Source organism: Schistocerca piceifrons, chromosome 6, assembly GCF_021461385.2.
Source record: "Schistocerca piceifrons isolate TAMUIC-IGC-003096 chromosome 6, iqSchPice1.1, whole genome shotgun sequence".
Classification (NCBI taxonomy): domain Eukaryota; kingdom Metazoa; phylum Arthropoda; class Insecta; order Orthoptera; family Acrididae; genus Schistocerca; species Schistocerca piceifrons.
Window position 1 is genome coordinate 52,070,206 of NC_060143.1, and position 21,114 is coordinate 52,091,319.

A 21,114-nucleotide genomic window follows, 5' to 3' on the forward strand; every position below is an offset into this window, starting at 1 on the left:
GATGGTCAGAACTGGGATGCCCAGCATTGAAATCAGACGGTTATCTCGTGGGTAGCCGAGTAAAACATTTCAGAAACTTCACTACTCAGAATCGTCGCGTGAAGCCTCAATAGGTGGCATAGAGTGCTACAGTGTCACCACCCTTTCCATTGGGGTGTTGATTCCCCACATTTCGGACTCTAAAATGACAGTTCGCTGCGCAATGGGCAGCGGGACGACGTTCTTGAAAAATTTTGCTACAGCTGACATCTCTCTCACGTAAAAAGGTTTTCATAGAACGACGCGGTGCTGCAACTCCATTTGACGTGATTTCACTCCTTTGGAGAATTGCGTGACGCCAATTTTTGCTCTGGCTACAGGGTGAACCACTAAGAATCACTCAGAAACATGAACGTTATCCGAATCAGCTAAGGGAGTTATTGCGTTTTCATCCATCCTATTTCGTGCCCTTCTGTTGCGTGTGCGCTGGGCAACGTGAGATAAAACGGGAAGGGCGTCAGAGACCCACCTCGCTCACCCTCTCAGTTTGGCAAAATCATCGATCACTCTCGACTATCTCTGTTGGGCGTCTTAAAAATGTACAGCGATCATCATTCACCAATACCAAGTCTCTGGCAGATCAGGCGACATGCGCCACAACAGTTTCTACTGTCTGCTTGTGAAACCAGGATGTCGAAAAATTGCTTCTCTCATTCGAAAGTACGATTCGATGATGGTTTCCTCTGTACATAGAAGTTTTTAAAGTGCCCAACGAACGTGCGCAGGAGGTACTGATAGAGTTCCCAATCTGGGAGTCTTAGACGAACTCTTTACGAAATTATTCACGTGTGTTTCAAGGTAACATCGCCCAGTGCACATGTAACAGGAGGTGTTTTCTCATGTGAGGCAGAGATCTCAATTAGCACAGTCCCCCTTTTACGAACAATTTCACTGGGTTTCTAGCCACTGCAGACAACGCTTTCTGAACACAAATTTCCATTTTTGCCTCAAATTAAAAACGGATTCAGCGACTCGAACTGTACTCCGTTACTAACTCCGTGTCGCGATATAATTGGTGTATGTGTTCAGGCGAAATGGACTCACCATCTCATTTACTGGGTTGAGTTGATCATCACAGGACTATCTGTCACCTAGCAGCTGAGCAAAGATGAAAATTTTCAAAATAACTGTCTTTATTTTAATTATCGTCCGGATTACCTTTAATACTAATATTTATTTCCATAAGGCTGATTACTTCGTTTTCTGATTCTTGTATCTATAAACAATCACGTTCGGAGATATGCAGGTTGTGCAGTTCATTATTATGAATACACCGTAAACTGTGACCTGAGACTGCAAAACGTATGCAGAAAGATGTGGTTAAGGAAATAAAGAAAACTGGGATGTCACTTAGATGTGTTCGGCAGCATCTGAAGTCCTTACCGTGCTGTCGCCTTTCATATTCATGGCATGGAAGAGCGGCCAAAGTGCACGGCAAGTTTATAGCAACCTCCTTTATCCGTCACAGTTCCACAAAGCCTCGTGAGAACTTCACCTGCTAGAAGTTTTATGTAGTCTTGTCTTTTTCCAGGTGCTTGCCTCTGGAAGACATTAGTACTGATCCGCCTCGAAATTCTGAGCAAGCGGAAAGTTGACACAGTAATGAGGAGCTAAATTTACGTTCCGGTATCTTACTACCTCACAGCGCACAGTGGAGCTGAATTTGAAGATTACAGGAAGTGGGAGGCAACAGAATGTTTACCTAATTTTCAGTGCAGAAACTGAAATAATTTTCTTTCACAATTAAAACAGGTTTCCACTCACGTTGACGACATCAATCTCTATAATACCATCCTATTAACTAATGAAGTCCTACTGTATTCCCATATATCTCCCTTTCTTCCTCGGTTCATGTTTCACTCATTTAGCGGCACGCTGTTTATGAACTGTTTCCGTAAACGTATCTTCTGTTCGATGTTAAGGCTGGAATGAATTTGGATTTGGAATTATAAACCAGGTAATTGGAGCAAAAACTAGTGACCAGAAACTTTACGTCTCTAGCTTTCCTCTGCTTGCCAACCAAATATTGGCAGTGAATACTTCATTCACCGCCAGGAAACGAACTGGCTTACTTCCGAGTCGACTACCACAGCACAGTAGTGCTGTAGCGACTTAGGCTACGGAGACGGGTTTATGTAATATACTTTTTAATAAATTTCACTTGTTAATAGCTATCAGTTTGTTCTAAATTTACAGGACTGAACAATGTAAATGTACGGAACAAAGACACCACCTGTATTACATCATGATTAGATAAATATTATGAAATCGTATATTTCACTCTAAGACGTACACAGATATGCAGGTTGTGCAGTTCATTATTATGAATACACCGTAAACTGTGACCTGAGACTGCAAAACGTATGTTGAAAGATGTGGTTAAGACGTATAAGATAGTAATTTAAACTCGAGTATAAGAGAGCCGTCAGGAGTTATCAACGTACAAGGTAGTGAGTAAAACAAATGGCTCTGAGCACTATGGGACTCAACTTCTGAGGTCATTAGTCCCCTAGAACTTAGAACTAGTTAAACCTAACTAACCTAAGGACATCACAAACATCCATGCCCGAGGCAGGATTCGAACCTGCGACCGTAGCGGTCTTGCGGTTCCAGACTGCAGCGCCTTTAACCGCACGGCCACTTTTTTTTTTTTTTTTTTTTTTTAATCTCATTTTGTTCGCTTTTGTTCGTTATATCTGCTCGGGGCGGACGTCGTAAGACATCCGTTTAAGTTCGTTGTTGATCGATTAACTCAGTTTTTTTATTTCAGAGGGCAGCTAACCTTCTGACCGAACACGCTGAGCTACCGTGCCGGCGCCACTTCGGCCGGCCAGGTAGTGAGTATTCAGGAATGGTGAAGTGTGTGAAATTACAGAAACTTCGATAATCTATGTAAAGTATGAGTCAAGGATTGAAGAACACCTCTAAATTAAGGTGTTTCAGGACGTGGTACATACAAACGTAGGAACAAGAAGCTAAGTGATAAGAAACTGATCGACCAAAGAGTAAAATAAAATCACCGGCAGAGCAAATATGCCTATAGCTATAAAATTCACAAAAAAATAAGATACATAGGAAGAGCAAGGGAGGTAAAGAGAATCTGCTGACAAAAAAGTGTAAGGAACCTGTGGAATAAACGATCACGGAGGGATAGTTCCAATATACAGAAAACAATTTTAATTTATAAGCGAAAGATGTCAAGGTTAGGGGCGCAAAATGATTTCTGCTTTTAAAAGCATAGGGAAGTGAAGATTGATTGAAATACTGCATTGAGATCATCAAGCGTGTGGAGTGAATACCAATTAGTATCAGACAAAAGCTATATTTCTTTAAGTACACAGGATATTCCGTAATTATTTTATACGAGATTTCAAAGACGTTTTGGAGACGTGTTATCAAAGAAAGCGGTAGGAACAAATAACATTCCTTGGGCGCTTCTAGCATCATTTGGGAGAAGTGGCAAACAAACGATTATTCAAGTTAGTGTGTGGAAATTATGAGACTGTGGTAATTTCTTCGTCCTCCGGATGTTTATCAACCACGGATTCCTCAAGTTAGCCAGGAGACGCAATTGCGAGGGCTATGGTACGGTGCCTAAGGGATCGGAGGGCACCTTACGTGCCACTGTCACTACCTCCCTTTCCTGTTCCAGTCGCGTATGGTTCGCGGGAAGAACGACTGCCGGGAAGCCTCCGTGCGCGCTCGACTCTCTCTGATTTTACATTCGTGACCTTCTCGGGAGGTATAAGTAGGGGGAAGCAATATATTCGATACCTCATCCAGAAACGCACCCTCTCGAAACATGGACAGCAAGCTACACCGCGATGCAGAGCGCCTCTCTTGCAGAGTCTGCCACTTGAGTTTGCTAAACATCAACGTAACGCTATCACGCTTACCAAATAACCCTGTGACGAAACGCGCCGCTCTTCTTTGGATCTTATCTATTTCCTCCGTCAACCCGACCTCGTACGGATCCCTCACTGATGAGCAATTCTCAAGTATAGGTCGAAAGAGTGTTTTGTAAGCCACCTCCTTTGTTGATGGACTACTTTTTCTAAGGACTCTCCCAATGAATCTCAACCTGGTACTCGCCTTACCAACAATTTATTTTATATGATCATTCCACTTCAAATCTTTCCGCACGCATACTCCCAGATATTTTACAGAAGTAACTGCTACCAGTGTTCGTTCCGCTATCATAAAATCATACAATAAAGTATCCTTCTTTCTATGTATTCGCAATACATTTCATTTGTCTATGTTAAGGATCAGTTGCCACTCCCGCCACCAAGTGCCTATCCGCTGCAGATCTTCCTGTATTTCGCTGCAATTTTCTAATGCTGCAACTTCTGCAACTTCTGTGTATACTACAGCATCACCTGCGAAAAGCAGCATGGAACTTCCGACACTATCCACTAGGTCATTTACATGTATTGTGATAAACAAAGGTCCCATAACACTCCTTTGTGGCACGCCAGAGGTTACTTTAACGTCTGTAGACGTCTCTCCATTGAGAACAACATGCTGTGTTCTGTTTGCTAAAAACTCTTCAATCCAGCCACACAGCTGGTCTGATATTCCGTAGGCACTTACTTTGTTTATCAGGCGACAGTGCGGAACTGTATCGAACGCCATCCGGAAGTCAAGGAAAATGGCATCTACCTGGGAGCCTGTATCTAATATTTTCTGGGTATCACGAACAAATAAGGCGAGTTGGGTCTCACACGATCGCTGTTTCCGAAATCTATGTTGATCCCTACAGAGTAGATTCTGGGTTTCCAGAAACGACATGATACGCGAGCAAAAATCATCTTCTAAAATTCCAGTGGACGTTCCTCTGTTGAGTGATTCCAGTTGGTTTTCTATTCCTTGGACACTTATTTCGATGTCAGCCATTTTTTCGTTCGTGAGAGGAGATAGAGAAGGAAATGCAGTGCGGTCTTCCTCTGTGAAACAGCTTTGGAAAAAGGTGTTTAGTATTTCAGATTTACGCGTGTCGTCCTCTGTTTCAATGCCATCAACATCCCAGAGTGTCTTGATATGCTGTTTCGAACCACTTACTGATTTAACGTAAGACCAGAAGTTCCTAGGATTTTCTGTCAAGTCGGTACATACAATTTTACTTTCGAATTCACTGAACGCTTCACGCATAGCCCTCCTTACGCTAACTTTGATATCGTTTAGCTTCTGTTTGTCTGAGAGGTTTTGGCTGCGTTTAAACTTAGAGTGAAGCTCTCTTTGCTTTCGCTGTAGTTTCCTAACTTTGTTGTTGAACCACGGTGGGTTTTTCCCGTCCCTCACAGTTTTACTCGGCACGTACCTGTCTAAAACGCATTTTACGATTGCCTTGAACTTTTTCCATAAACACTCAACATTGTCAGTGTCGGAACAGAAATTTTCGTTTTCACCTGTTAGGTAGTCTGAAATCTGCCTTCTATTACTCTTGCTAAACAGATAAACCTTCGTCCCCTTTTTTTTAATATTCCTATTTACTTCCATATTCAGGGATGCTGCAACGGCGTTATGATCACTGATTCCCCGTTCTGCGCTTACAGAGTCGAAAAGTTCGAGTCTGTTTATTGTCAGTAGGTCCAAGATGTTATCTCCACGAGTCGGTTCTCTGTTTAATTGCTCGAGGTAATTTTCGGATGTGCACTCGGTATAATGTCACTCGATGATCTGTCCCTACCACCCGTCCTAAACAGCTGAGTGTCCCAGTCTATTTCTGGTAAATTGAAATCTCTACCTAAGACTATAACATGCTGAGAAAATTTATGTGAAATGTATTCCAGATTTTGTCTCAGTTGTTCTGCCACTAATGCTTCTGAGTCAGGAGGTCGGTAAAAGGCGGGAGGACGACGGTTCAATCCCGCGTCCGGCCATCCTGATTTAGGTTTTCCGTGATTTCCCTAAATCACTCCAGGCAAATGCCGGGATGGTTCCTCTGAAAGGGCACGGCCGACTTCCTTCCCCATCCTTCCCTAATCCGATGAGACCGATGATCGCGCTGTCTGGTCTCCTTCCCCCAAAACAACCAACCAACCAATCGGTAAAAGGAGCCAATTATTAACCTAGCCCGGTTGTTAAGTGTAACATCTACCCATAATAATTCACAGGAACTATCCACTTCTACTTCACTACAGGATAAACTACTACTAACAGCGACAAACACGCCACCAACGGTTGCATGCAATCCATCCTTTCTAAACACCGTCTGTGCCTTTGTAAAAATTTCGGCAGAATTTATCTCTGGCTTCAGCCAGCTTTCCGTACCTATAACGATTTCAGCTTCGGCGCTTTCTATCAGCGCTTGTAGTTCCAGTACTTTACCGATGCAGCTTCGACAGTTTACAACTACAATACCGATTGCTGCTTGGTCTCCGCATGTCCTGACTTTGCCCCGCACCCTTTGAGGCTGTTGCCCTTTCTGTACTTGCCCGTGGCCATCTAACCTAAAAAACCGCCCAGTCCACGCCAACAACCCCTGCTACCCGTGTAGCCGCCTGCTGTGCGTAGTGAACTCCTGACCTATCCAGCAGAACCAGAAACCTCACCACTATGGCGCAAGTCGAGGAATCTGCAGCCCACACAGTCGCAGAACCGTCTCAGCCTCTGATTCAGACCCTCCACTCGGCTCTGTACCAAAGGTCCGCAGTCAGTCCTGTCGACGATGCTGCAGATGGTGAGCTCTGATTTCATCCCGCTAGCGAGACTGGCAGTCTTCACCAAATCAGATAGCCGCCGGGAGCTGGAGAGGATTTCCTCCGATCCATAGTGACAAACATCATAGGTGACGACATGAGCGACCACCTGCAGATGGGTGCACCCTGTACCCTTCATGGCATCCGGAAGGACCCTTTACACATCTGGAATGACTCCCCCTAGTATGCACACGGAGTGCACGTTGGTTTTCTTCCCCTCTCTTCGTGCCATATGCCTAAGGGGCCCTATTACGCGACTGACACTGGAGCTCCCGACTACCAGTAAGCCCACCCTCTGCGACCGCCCGGATCTTGCAGACTGAGGGGCAACCTCTGGAACAGGACAAGTAGCCATGTCCGGCCGAAGGTCAGTATCAGCCTGAGACAGAGCCTGATACCGGTTCGTCAGACAAACTGGAGAGGCCATCCGTTCAGCCCTCCGGAATGTCTTTTGCCCCCTGCCACACCTCGAGACGACCTCCCACTCTACCACGGGTGAGGGATCAGCCTTAATGTGGGCAGTATCCCGAGCTGCTAGAGCTGTAGTCCGATCGCGGGATGCGTGGGACGAGCTGGCCGTCCCCGACAAACCCCCATCCGGAACCCCACAGTGATGCTCATTGGCATCAGCCTCAAGCTGTGTGACCGAAGCCAACACTGTCTGAAGCTGGGAGCGAAGGGATGCCAACTCAGCCCGCATCCGAACACAGCAGTCGTAGTCCCTATCCATGCGAAAAACTGGGTTGCAAACAACGTCTGAACTAATTTACAGAGAGCACAAACAATTCGACACAAAATTTAAACGGTTATTAAAATACAAGGTTGCCTAGTAAATCCATTAATGCTGCTATTTGCGCATTGCTGACGCACTGCTCGGCGGCAGAAGGAGACTACGTGATTTTACACTATTCGGGTACTAAAACGCGATGCTACAACTCTCAAATGAATTTATGAATTAAACAATGCAAGTACCCAGAAACACGAAAAGAAATTAAGAATTAAACTATGTAACAAATAAGTGAGCTAAGAGTATACGACTTGCTGCTGCCAGCTGCTTATCCAACGGCAGCAAGAAGTTGGTATTACGCAGCGGCTGCGAGCACTGACTTCTCACGTGATCTGCAACATTGTTCTGAGGACAGTCTTATAGACAGAAACGGACTACCAGAATTAAAAGTAAAAATTTTCTGCAGACTTTGCTGCTTTTCATTAAAATATTTAGACATTTTTCAAAACAAACAAGTATTGAGATATCTGGAAATACACTATTGTAAAATTAATGCCTCAGTATTTATTTTAGAACTGAGATCCGGAATTTCTTCTTTATCTTCATGGGATAGCAAAAAACTAGAATTATTTTCGAGTAACTATGTCCCTTTAGTATTACCTGACGTCTTATAACATACATAAAACGGTATCGCATCCAAAGCATAAAAAATGATTTAACTAAAAAGTTTTGTTCGTCCTAAAAGAAAAAAGGAAGGCAAGAATTTCTCCTAATGAGCGCGTCTTTTCTTGCAGAAGATGGTTACTGGGATCGCTGCAGGCGACCTGCCTGGAGTACAGGAATTCGTTAATTACAGCTTTTTCTTTATCTCATAAGCTACAGCCACTCGTGTTAGATTAACGACGTACCGCGTCAGTCCTTCCTTGGGATCATTTCTTCAGTTACAGAAGCTCAGAGGTATTCTGTAATCTATGGAAGTCGAGAAGACGGGAGCCATTAGTAGAAGCAGCAGTACTTAGTTCCTATACATCTCTCTGTGCAGTTGTTTTCTTACTTGCTTCAGATGGGAAATGAACTGTTACTGTTTAACTATTTGTATTTAGTAGTTCAGTTCTCAATGTTGTATATTTTACGAGTGTTAAGTGTCACTTGAGCTTTACTTTGCAGTACGTATTTTAGAACTAGTTGCCGGCCGGAGTGGCCGAGCGGTTAAAGGCGCTACAGTCTGGAACCGCACGACCGCTACGGTCGCAGGTTCGAATCCTGCCTCGGGCATGGATGTGAGTGATGTCCTTAGGTTAGTTAGGTTTAAGTAGTTCTAAGTTCTAGGGGACTTATGACCACAGCAGTTGAGTCCCATAGTGCTCAGAGCCAGTTTTTTAGAACTAGTTTTTGTCAGTGTCGATTTTTTTGTGTGTCACAATATAATAGAGCAGATTCACTTCTCTTGCAGCACCACATACGAACAATTGGAATTTTTTATCGAGGTCTGCCTGTACTTTCTCAAGTAATGCACGAGGGGTATTCGTATTGTAAGGAACAATCTGTCTCGAAATGCAAACCACACTGAAAACTCGAGACAGCTTTGCACAGATGTATTGTCTAGTATCTCCAGTATGCCAGTAGATAGCGTCTCGTCGCTCTTCTCAGTTCGGAGCACACGGTGAGCGTGTAAGGATGTCTAGAAAATACTGTCTCCCATCAAGTATGGGTGCCTGCCGAGAGATTTTATCTGATTGCTTACAAACCCACACAGCATAACTGTCATGCAGTTCCTTCTTCATGACAGTTTTCGGCCGCACACTTCGGGGACAATGAGAATGCTCCTGCGGCGTTTGCGATGGAATGTGTTTGATCATTCACCATATTGTACGGACCCGGCATTCACTGATTTTCATCTTTGCTCACATGAAGGGCTGGCTATGAAGACAACATTTTGGTACAGGCAACTAGCTGTAGTCCAGCACAGTGAAGGGTCGGAAAGCATAGGAGGCTGCCTTCTATTGTAAGGGTATTGGAAAGCTGGTACAATTCAACGTGACATTTACACGATGGAGCGGCGATTATGTAGAGAACAAGCTGAATTGAGTAGCTACCTGCTGAAAATAAAAAATAAAATTTTGAATTTCAGTGTGGTTTCCATTTCGCATACGATCGTTCCTTACTTTCTAAACAGCTTTCGCAGATAAATACTTCGGTTCTCTTGATTTTACGTTTTTTTTTTTTATGACGTGTGAAATGGAATGGCTGTCCTTGGCGTGTGCTCAGTTTGAAACGGAACTCATTACTGAAGACAATTACACACTGTCCAACGAGATTCCAGGCCGAAGACGTGTCTGGAGACGCCACAGACAGCAGCGGGATTCCAACCTCAGTGGCACCTCCCCCCCCCCCCCCCCCCCCTGCAGCCTGACACCCAGAAGTGAAAGTCTCGGGCGCCATTTCTTTTCGTAGCAGCAAACCTTCGGTTGTCATCCGCGGCACCTTTATAGCACAGCGGTACATTTACGGTATCCTACGCCTCAATTTGTTGCCCTTCATGGCAACTCATCCTGAGCTTACGTTTCAGCGAGATAGTGTCCTCTCGCACGCGGGAATAGTTTCTACTTCTTGTCTTCTTGCTTGCCTAACCAGGAGTGTGGTGAGCAACGTATTGGGCCTTCCTAAGTAATTTCGGGGCCGTTCATCTGAACTACATTGCCGACGTGTGGTGATTTCATCTCAAGGAGCTTTGTTCCATTTTAATTAACTGCTGTTTCAGTCACCCTGAATCATTTGTTGTATTGTCCGCCCCGGTAGCTGAGTGGTTTGCCGGCACGGTAGCTCAGCGTGTTCGGTCAGAGACCTGGTTGGCCTCTGTAATAAAAAACTGAGTGGAAAGATCAACAAAAAGAACTTTAACGGGTGCCATGTGACGTGCGCAGCGACCGAACACAATGATCAACAACGAACAAAATGCAAAAAAAAAGTGGTCAACGCGGTAGAATGTCAATCCTAACGGCCCCGATTGGATTCCTGGCTGGGTCGAAGATTTTCTCCGCTCAGGGACTGGATGTTGTGTCGTCCTAATCATCATCATTTCATCCCCATCGACGCACAAGTCGCCGAAGTGGCGTCAAATCGAAAGACTTGCACCAGGCGAACGGTCTACCCGACGGGAGGCCCTAGTCACAGGAAATTTACATTTATTTATCTGTTGAATTTTAGTCAAACACATTCTGAAGATACATGTAGCCTGCCTGTTTCAAGGACTGCTGCCTTAGAATCTTTGAAGAGATTATGTAACTTCAGTTGCTGAAATATTATCTTGCTTCTCTTATTGAAACTGACTGTAAATATTTCATCAATAGTAATCAGAGGCGCATGAAAACAGCATATTTTGAAAATAGAATTACATTTGCTGTAAATTTAAATTTTCATACTTCATGTTCCAGTGAATGACGTTTTGAGGTGTTTGGAGCAAATATTTGAATTAACGTTACTCTAGCAGTAGTGGACACCAGAAGATACTGAGGAAGATCCCAGCAGAGGGGTCGAAACGCTGATCATTTTAGAAGAAACATGACGCAGCCTTAAAACCCAGAAGATTTTGACTTCAGTGACAACAGCCACGAAAGCCTGCACACTTACACTATAACCTTTTGTCATTAATCTTATGAGATGGGTTGATCTCGTAACTAGTGAGGACGTACTAAATGTTCAAATTGTGTGAATTTCTAAGGGTCCCTAGACTTACACACTACTTAGGCTAAGAACAACACACACACACACACACACCCATGCCCGAGGGAGGACTCGAGCCTCCGACTGGAGGGGCCGCGCAGTCCGTGACATGGCGCCCAAAACCACGCGGCCATTCCGCGCGGCGAGGGCGTACTGAATAGATTTGGGGAGACAAGGGATTTGTGGCAAAACTTGACCAAAAGAAGGAATCGGTTGATATGACACATTCTGAGACATAGAAGAATCATCAATTTAGTATTGCAGGGAAGTGTGCGTGGTGAAATCCGTAGAGGGAAACCAAGGGATGAATACAGTAAGCAGAGTCATAACGATGTAGATTGCAGTAGTTATTCGGAGATGAAGAGGCTTCCACAGGATGGAGTAGCATAGAGAGCTTCATCAAACCAGTCCTCGGGCTGAAGACCACAACAACATTTATCTCACTGAAATGCTTTACACTGATGATTGATTATCAGTAATTGTTCTTAAATGGTTTTCAGCAATTATGTAGTTTCGACTTAATATATCAAGGTCATAATAACCTAGCTGTTGAGTTATATTGGCTAAGGAGTGTTAACTAAAGTTTTCGTACGGATGGTGTTCAACATTTGCCGGCCGGAGTGGCCGAGCGGTTAAAGGCGCTACAGGCTGGAGCCGCACGACCGCTACGGTCGCAGGTTCGAATCCTGCCTCGGGCATGGGTGTGTGTGATGTCCTTAGGTTAGTTAGGTTTAAGTAGTTCTAAGTTCTAGGGGACTTATGACCACAGCAGTTGAGTCCCATAGTGATCAGAGCCATTTGATTTTGTTCAACATTTACCTTTCCCAGTCCGTCACTTCTAGGCAATTTTCCGCCAGTAGTTCGTTCTATAAGTTTGCTTCGAATAATTATGAGCTCGTTTGTTATCCACAGCCCTGCCATCAACTTTAATATACCAGAATCAGTATGCTTTTAAGTTAAACATTGAGACGTAAAATAAATAGTATACCTTGAAGTGTTAGGATCGTTTGTGATTCACAGCAGTGGAAACATGGAATTATCACAACTTCTTCTGAGACTTGATTCAGTCGTAACATAGCTGACTAACTTCATTCTATCGTTTGAAGGAATGTCCATTCCTTCAAAACAAATTCTGCGATGGAATTATGGACGCGTAATAAGACGAGATGACCTGACGTCAGACTTGAAGCCGACGACAGCCATGTTATTACCCGATAACGGTATTATTCCACCCGGACCCCCGTAGCCGTTATTGGAAACACGCGGTGACGCTACAGTAACCGAATATGGTGGTGGCTAAGAAAACTCATCATGCTTTGAATAAATTCAAGCCAGTTGTACATATACTATCTAGTGTTTCAGCGGGTCCTCTGGACCATAAAAGCACACGGTAAGCGGGCAGAACTGCCCTCACTCCAAGGTGCAATAATATTGTAGACGACGAATATTTGCTTCTGATGGTAGTGTTTTAATCAGGTATGACAGCTTGCATGATTTACGGGAGTACTATTCACTCTGTTTAGTCTTAAGTGGAAAAGAATCACATTTCATTCGTACGTGTAAGCGTTCCAGTTAGATTTTCTTTTATATAGATTATTTTTGGTTTTGTTTAATTTTACTATAGTGGTTTTATTTTTGTCATTGACTTTAAATTTCCTGTCAGTCCAACTCAAAAACCTTTTTCGGTTAACGGTGTGATAGTGAAAGATTGAAAACGGATCAAACACAGCAAAATATGTTCTCACCGTTTTCGGAAAGAGACCACCAACCATCAGTTTTGCCAGTCCATATTACGAAAAATGCTAGAATACAAAAACAGCCTTTTAGAGTCATATATTTCTCTTCTTGGTTATTCGAAACGTATAACGAAAGGTCACATTAACGAGGAGAAATTCGTCATATTTCTGCATCATGTAGACATGTACGATCAGAGAAACGTCTGAAAATCTTTTCTGACATTGTTACTCACTGTAACATTTCCTATTTAAAACAGCTGTTGCATGTAAGCGACAGAAATGAAGAACAAGAAGCAGTCGTAAACAGTAGTCTGTTCATGTTTCGGGGCATCTAACATGGTGGCGCCGGCTTCAAAGGAACATACAGCTTACATCTATAAGGCCATCTCCTCTTACTATATCTCCATGGATGAAACTCATTTCAGTTCTGTATCGCGTAATAAAAATGTTGAGGCGTCACTTTTCTGGCATTTAACGCAGCCCACATTAGCAGATGCTCAACTACAGATTTTCCGTTGATGTACGTTTTCAGTTAATCTAGATTTGTAAGGATTCAAACTCCATGGCTACACGTCAATGGTGTTAATGATGTCTGAACATCAAACAAAAGCTTCATGGAATGTTTGTTCTTAATTTCAGTATAAACAAAAATAAAGTTTCAGTCACTCCCATGCGTCTGACACGGGAGTTGCAACCATACTATTTTCACCGATGAAAATAGTGGCATCTGAAGCGAGACACAAGCTGACAGATCACTCACCACTGCTGATACTCGGCTGCCTATTACTGAGGCATGTTCCTCTGTAATACTGCCTTGCCGGCCAGTGTGGCCGAGCGGTTCTAGGCGCTTCAGTCTGGAACCGCGCGACCGCTACGGTCGCAGGTTCGAATCCTGCCTCGGGCATGGATGTGTGTGATGTCCTTAGGTTAGTTAGGTTTAAGTAGTTATAAGTTCTAGGGGACTGATGACCTCTGACGTTAAGCCCCATAGTGCTCAGAGCCATTTGAACCAGTACTGCCTTGTGAAGTTGTTACGTCACAAATACAATATTTCCAATTGCCTTTTATATAACTGAAAAATACGCTGAAGGCCAATTTTAAGTAATATTGGGTGCATCAAAATAAAATTCAGGGTTTTCCAGTCACGTATTACCATTTCGTGACCAAATCATGTTTCGTGCTACCTGCGTCTGGTCGACACGTTGTAAAACGCCTAAAACATAGAGAAACAAAAATCAATGCCAAATGTAGCAAAAAGATTGAACAGAATGTTGCCGTTGTACACAGAACCGAAACTGCACCACAAAGTGCAGCAGGTTGTTCAGGGATACTTCCTATTTTGGTGTTTCGACACCATGGTTTCCAGTGACTCGTTTCAGAGTAAAATGTAATTGTTATTTTTTCGGCTTTTTACCCGAATTATCGTTGTCCCTGTGAGAAACTCTGTAATGTACAACTACCAAAACGTATAATATAAAACTCAGAGTAACGTAACGACGCTCGGATGCGAGAGTACTGTGAAGGGGTAACCGTCGATGCGGAAACAACTTGGTACGGCGTAGTTGCGTCGCTCTCCCATAGCATACGATGTGATCAACCACGACATTCGTCAGTACACCTACTCATACTGCCGTGAACACTGATAAGCCAAAATATCATGACCGCTTCCCACCGAGACGTTAGATGCCACCTGGCGGCGTAGCAGGCGTGTGTCCCGGTAATAACAGTATGTAAGCGGAGCAAACACGGACGGGTGATCACCGTATTGAAGATATGGGCTTCAAATTGGGAAATCCATTGAGATAAGTGACTCTGACAGAGGGTAGATTATTGTTACGCAGAGGCTGTGAACGAGTATCTCGAATATTCACGCGCTTTTGTCAAGGGCTTCTACGGAAAGAGGCAGGTCAGCTAAACTACCACTAGGCGCTAAACGGTTGTAAGGTCACAACGCTTCACAGAACGTGGGGTTAGGAGGCTTGTTTGCTCTATAAAGTAGGACAGAAGATCTGTGGCACCTTTACCAACAAAGCACAAGGCTGGTGCGTGCACGAATGTTTCGGAACACACAGTTCAATAGTTCAGTATTAAACATGGAGCTCCGCAGCAGACCACCCGTAAGTGCTCACATGTTGACCCAATGACATCGTCAATTACGACTGCAGTGGGCACGGGACCATCGGGATTCTACTGTCAATTAATGGCAACTTGTCGGCTCTTCGGGTGAATCACATTTTTGCTACACTAAGTCGATGGTCATCACCACAAACGCTCACCTGGAGGTGAATGGCGGCTCGAAACGTGCACCGCGACAATACGCAGGCTTTTGGGAGCAGTGTTATGCTGTGAGAGATATTCTCCTGCGCTTGCATGTGACCGGTGGTAGGAATCGAAGAAACGTTGACAGCTGCGAACCACATGCATCCCTTCCTTCTCAACGTCTTCCCCTACAGCGATGTCATCTTCCATCAGTATAACTGACCACATCTCAGAGCCAGAACCGTGTTACCGTGGTTTGAGGAGCGTTATAGTGAACTCATGTTGATGTCTCTGCAACCACGTAAATCGTATGGAACTCATGTGGATCGCTATCGGTCGCCATCACCTCGTCCTTAAACGAGCAGCCCGTTATTTACGTGAATTGTGTGACCTGTAGGTAGACGTGTAATGCCACGTACCTCCACAAACCTATCAACAAACTGTCGAATCCCTAATACGCAGAATCAGTGATGTGTTTCATTCCAAAGATGGACAAACAAACTACTAATCATGTGGGCATAATGTTTTTTCTCGTCAGTGTATCTGACAACATACAACTAACGCTGCTGGAGAAAAAACACAAAACACAAAAGCGAACGAATTCAATGGAAGTGTGAGGTCCAGGTTTATGTTCGCATATCTCTTGTCAACAGCAAGTACCTTGTGCGAATGGAATATTTAAGTTTAGAAACAGGACACAGCGCGTTTTACCCATACTTCCACTGTTTTGCAGATATTTTTAGTCTAATACAGATAAGAAAATCGTTGGGGGTAGGAAACGAAACGAAATGCAATGACTGTGGAAAGTGCCAACGACAACCATAGCCCCCTTTCTTCCAATATACTCATATGATTTCCCTGAACAGTCTCTCACATTATGTTGGCGGACTTCTGCTTCACATACCAAATGATAATTTGGATAGGACAGTAAATAATGAAATCAGGTTTTACCGAGGCAAATCGTGTCATTTGAAATATATCCGAAATTCAATTCTTCGATACAAATACATCGTCTTTTGGGTGAATCTAAATAAATGAACCGAAGACTTTCGATTTTTACCTTCACTGAGACATATCAACAACTTCAGTAGTTTTTTATAAGATTCTCTAAAAATAAGTACACAAAAAAAAATGGTTCAAATGGCTCCGAGCACTATGCGACTGAACTTCTAAGGTCATCAGTCGCCTAGAACTTAGAACTAATTAAACTTAACTAACCTAAGGGCATCACACACATCCATGCCCGAGGCAGGATTCGAACCTGCGACCGTTGCGATCGCTCGGCTCCAGACTGTAGCGCCCAGAACCGCACGGCCACTGCGGCCGGCAATAAGTACACAGTTCTCTCCTATCAGGATTAGCGGGATTAACTCGTGGGTTCAATTACTCCCCCCCCCCTCCCCCCGGCAACGTACTAATATTGCATAACTTTTGAAAAGAAAAATGAAAAACTAAAACAACACAATAGGAACTGATATACACTATGGGATCAAAAGTATCCGGACAGTGGCTCAAAATTACGTACAATTTCGTGGCACTTTCCACCGGTAATGCTGGAATTCAATATGTTGTTGGCCTACCCCTAGCCTTGATGACAGCTTCCACTCTCGCAGGCATACGTTCGATACGGTGCTGGAAGGTTTCTTGGGGAACTGCAGCCCATTCTTCACGGAGTGCTGCACTGAGGAGAGGTATCGATGTCGCGCTGAGGCCTGGCACGAAGTCAGCGTTCCATAACATCCCTAAAGTGCCTTATAGGATTCACGCAGGACCCTGTGCAAGCCAGTCCATTACAGGGATGTTATTGTCATGTAACCACTCCACTAGAGGCCGTGCATTAGGAGCAGCTGCTCGATCATGCTGAAAGATGTAATCGCCATTCCCGAATTCCTCTTCGATAGTGGGAAGCAAAAAGGTCCTTAAATCAACTATGTAGGCCTGTGCTGTGATAGTGCCACGCAAAAAAACAAAGGGTGCAAACCCCTTCCTTGAAAAACACGACCACATCATGACACCAACGACTCCGAATTCTACTGTTTTCACTACACACGCTGGCTGATGACGTTCACCGGGCATTCGCCATACCCACACCCTGCCATCGGATCGCCACATTGTGTACCGTAATGCGTCACTACCACAACGTTTTCCAACTGTTCAGTCGTCCAGTGTTTACTCTCCTTACAGCAAGCGACGCATCGTTTGGCATTTACCGACGTGATCCGTGGCTTATGAGCAGCCGCTCGAGCATGATATCCAAGTTGTCTTACCTTCCACCTGTCATAGTACTTGCAGTGCATCCTGATCCGGTTTTAAATTCCTGTCTGAGAGTCTGGATACATGTCTGCCTATTACACATTACGACACTCTTCAACTACCGGCGCTCTCTGTCAGTCAACAGACGAGGTCGATGTGTACGCTTTTGTGCTGTACGTGTCCCTTCACGCTTCCACTTCACTATCACATCGGAAACAGTGGACCTATGGGTGTTTAGGTTTGTGGAAATTTCGCGTACAGACGTATGACACAAGTGACATCCGATCACCTGACCAAGTTCGAAGACCTTGAGTGCCGCGGAGCGCCCCTAAGCTCTCTCAAAATGTCTAATGACTACTGAGGTCGTTGATATGAAGTACTTGGCAGTAGGTTGCAGTAATGTGCACCCAATATGTTAAACGTATGTTATTGGGGGTGTCAGGACACATTTGATCAGGTAGTGTAATACATATAAATAAAATAAATACTAATAAAGGAGACCGATATTTTCAGCTGCGTTGTAGCCATAAGGTGTTAGTTACGTCGTATGAGAAGCATGTGAAATGCCTGATAATAAGCAAAAACCTCCCATACAAGCAACCCATTCGATATAGTTAGAATGTTTAAAATCGAAATTATACTGAGTCAAGATTTCGCCAGAGTTCATTTCAAAAGCTTGCAATCAACGACGTTTCCTACATTTCACGTAATTGACGTTCGCCATTAATAAGATGCTGTAGGCCTTTTTATCGGAAGTGACACTTGTCAAGGAAGATAGCGACACAGCGCCTGTCCCCTCCACGTTGCACGAGGAAGTCGATAAAAGTCTGGACTGCGAAGCGGAATGTCTCGTTTTCACCCCGCCTGCTCATCTGGCGTGTCCTCTCCTGGGAACTGTCTTTGTTCCGCCAGGGTGCTTGTTAACGAAGGCAATTTGTTTCGGTTCGGTGGCGTATCATTCCTACACCGGGAAATTATTCAGCTTTCCCCCGCGCACAAGAAACCATCTTCTTTAAAAGGAGGCAGCCTAAGAAGGGCACTGCGCAGCTGTTACAGAATATATGCCCGCTGGGATGGTAGAGTTGGGGCTCGTACTATTCGCTGATTTGTTACATGCTAATCTGTTCAAAAAATGGTTCAAATGGCTCTGAGCACCATGGAACTTAACTTCTGAGGTCATCAGTCCCCTATAACTTAGAACAACTTAAACCTAAATAACCTAAGGACATCTCACACATCAATGCCCGAGGCAGGATTCGAACCTGCGACCGTAGCGGTCGCGCGCTTCCAGACTGTAGCGCCTAGAACCGCTCGGTCACTCCTGCCGGCTAAGCTATTCACCGATGGTACTTTCTGAGGCCGCTAACCTGAAAGTTACCACAATACGATAACATAATCGATGTTACAGAAAAAGATAATTACCATGAGTACACAATCCTAACGCCTGCTGTAGCAAGCAAACTACAGACCTTAGCCTTCTCCTTCAGTGGCTGCATTGTGCGCGATGAGCAACAGGAAAATTCTCCAACCACCGCGGAATGCAAGTGACGTCTTTGTCTGCTGAACAAGAAGTCGGATAGTCGGATTTCACTCCTCCTTGGGGATAATGTTCATACTTAGGAAGCCTAAAATACACCTACATTGAAAGGTGGCTACACTGAGCCACAGCGCCAGAGAGTTTTGTTTCGCCGCCTCCACTGGCAGTGATTATTGAGAAGTAGCGGAGTGCAGTGCTTATCGAGAACTCGTAGTAGTCAGTGCTTGCTGAGATGTGCTAGTGAAAAGTTCTTGTCGAGATGTCGTAGTAGTGAGTGCTTGTTCCATTTTTTATGCAGTTATTTGATGGGCTAGATAGCAGATGTTGTTCTAATGGAGATGTTGTAATGATTAAGAGTGCTTTTCGTCAATATATATGAAGGTAACAAAACTCGTTTTTTTTTCTCATTATTTCAATGTCTTGAATAATGCGTCATTACAGGTTCAGTCAACAAAGCATCTGGCTGGTGTTCTTGCATTAGAGTGTAATTCTGGTTTTCTTGCGCAATTATAATATTTCTATTTTTTTATCACTTCAGTATAAATGGTATTTGAAATTTCTTGTCTTATTGAAGAAGAAGCGTGCCAGATGTGTACGTTGACTCTTACTTCCACACACAGAACAGTTATACTTGTGCTTTGGTTTCGTAGGTTTTATAGTTGCTGGGGACTTAATTAATTAATTGTGTTAACGAAAATTTTCATTTCATTCTTTGTTGTTGTCCTATGCAGTCAGATTGCGTACAAAAACTAGTCAGGGCCAACCGTTTACGAAACAGAGTAATCGGACATACAGCTACGAAAAATAAAAATTTTTTTCATTTATTCAATTAAGCCCCCATGCCCACACACAGAACAGTTATACTTGTGCTTTGGTTTCGTAGGTTTTATAGCGTGGAATAACTGAAAATAATTTTTATTTTTCGTAGCTGTATGTCCGATTACTCTGTTTCGTAAACGGTTGGCCCTGACTAGTTTTTGTACGCAATCTGACTGCATAGAACAACAACAAAGAATGAAATGAAAATTTTCGTTAACACAATTAATTAATTAAGTCCCCAGCAACTATAAAACCTACGAAACCAAAGCACAAGTATAACTGTTCTGTGTGTGGAAGTAAGACTCAACGTACACATCTGGCACGCTTCTTCTTCAATAAGACAAGAAATTTCAAATACCATTTATACTGAAGTGATAAAAAAATAGAAATATTATAATTGCGCAAGAAAATCAGAATTACACTCTAATGCAAGAACACCAGCCAGATGCTTTGTTGACTGAACCTGTAATGACGCATTATTCAAGACATTGAAATAATGAGAAAAAAAACCGAGTTTTGTTACCTTCATATATATTGACGAAAAGCACTCTAATCATTACAACATCTCCATTAGAACAACATCTGCTATCTAGCCCATCAAATAACTGCATAAAACATGGAACAAGCACTCACTACTACGACATCTTGACAAGAACTTTTCACTAGCACATCTCAGCAAGCACTGACTACTACGAGTTCTCGACAAGCACTGCACTCCGCTACTTCTCAATAATCACTGCCAGTGGAGGCGGCGAAACAAAACTCTCTGGCGCTGTGGCTCAGTGTAGCCACTTTTCAACATGAAGCCCAGAGTTTCTATTACCTTTGCCTACTGCCGTTATTTCCTGTCACAACTACTCAGGTCAAATCCTATTTCAGTACGTTACACGAATTATACGAGAGGCGTCGAGTAAGTGATACAACACACATTTTTCTGAAAGATGTTTGTTGATTTTACTCATTATTCGACTTCTTTTGGTTTTTGAGTTACCAGTCTTGCAAATGTTTGTTGCGTCCCGCCGCGAATTCTTCTGTTCTGTGCCAGCGTCTTCATCTCAGAGTGGCCCTTATAACCTACGTCCTCACGGCATTCCAATCTCTGTCTTTTCTCTACAGCATTCTCTATTGACAAGGAAGTTATTCCGTGATGTCTTTAACAGATGTACTACCATCCCGTCCGTCATTCATGTAGATGTCTTCTATGTATTTTTTTCCTCGGCGATTCTCCGGAGAACCTCCTGATTCATTACCTTATCAATCCACCTAATTTTAAACATTCGTCTAAAGCCCGATATCCAAAACGCTCCGATAGGCTAGTGG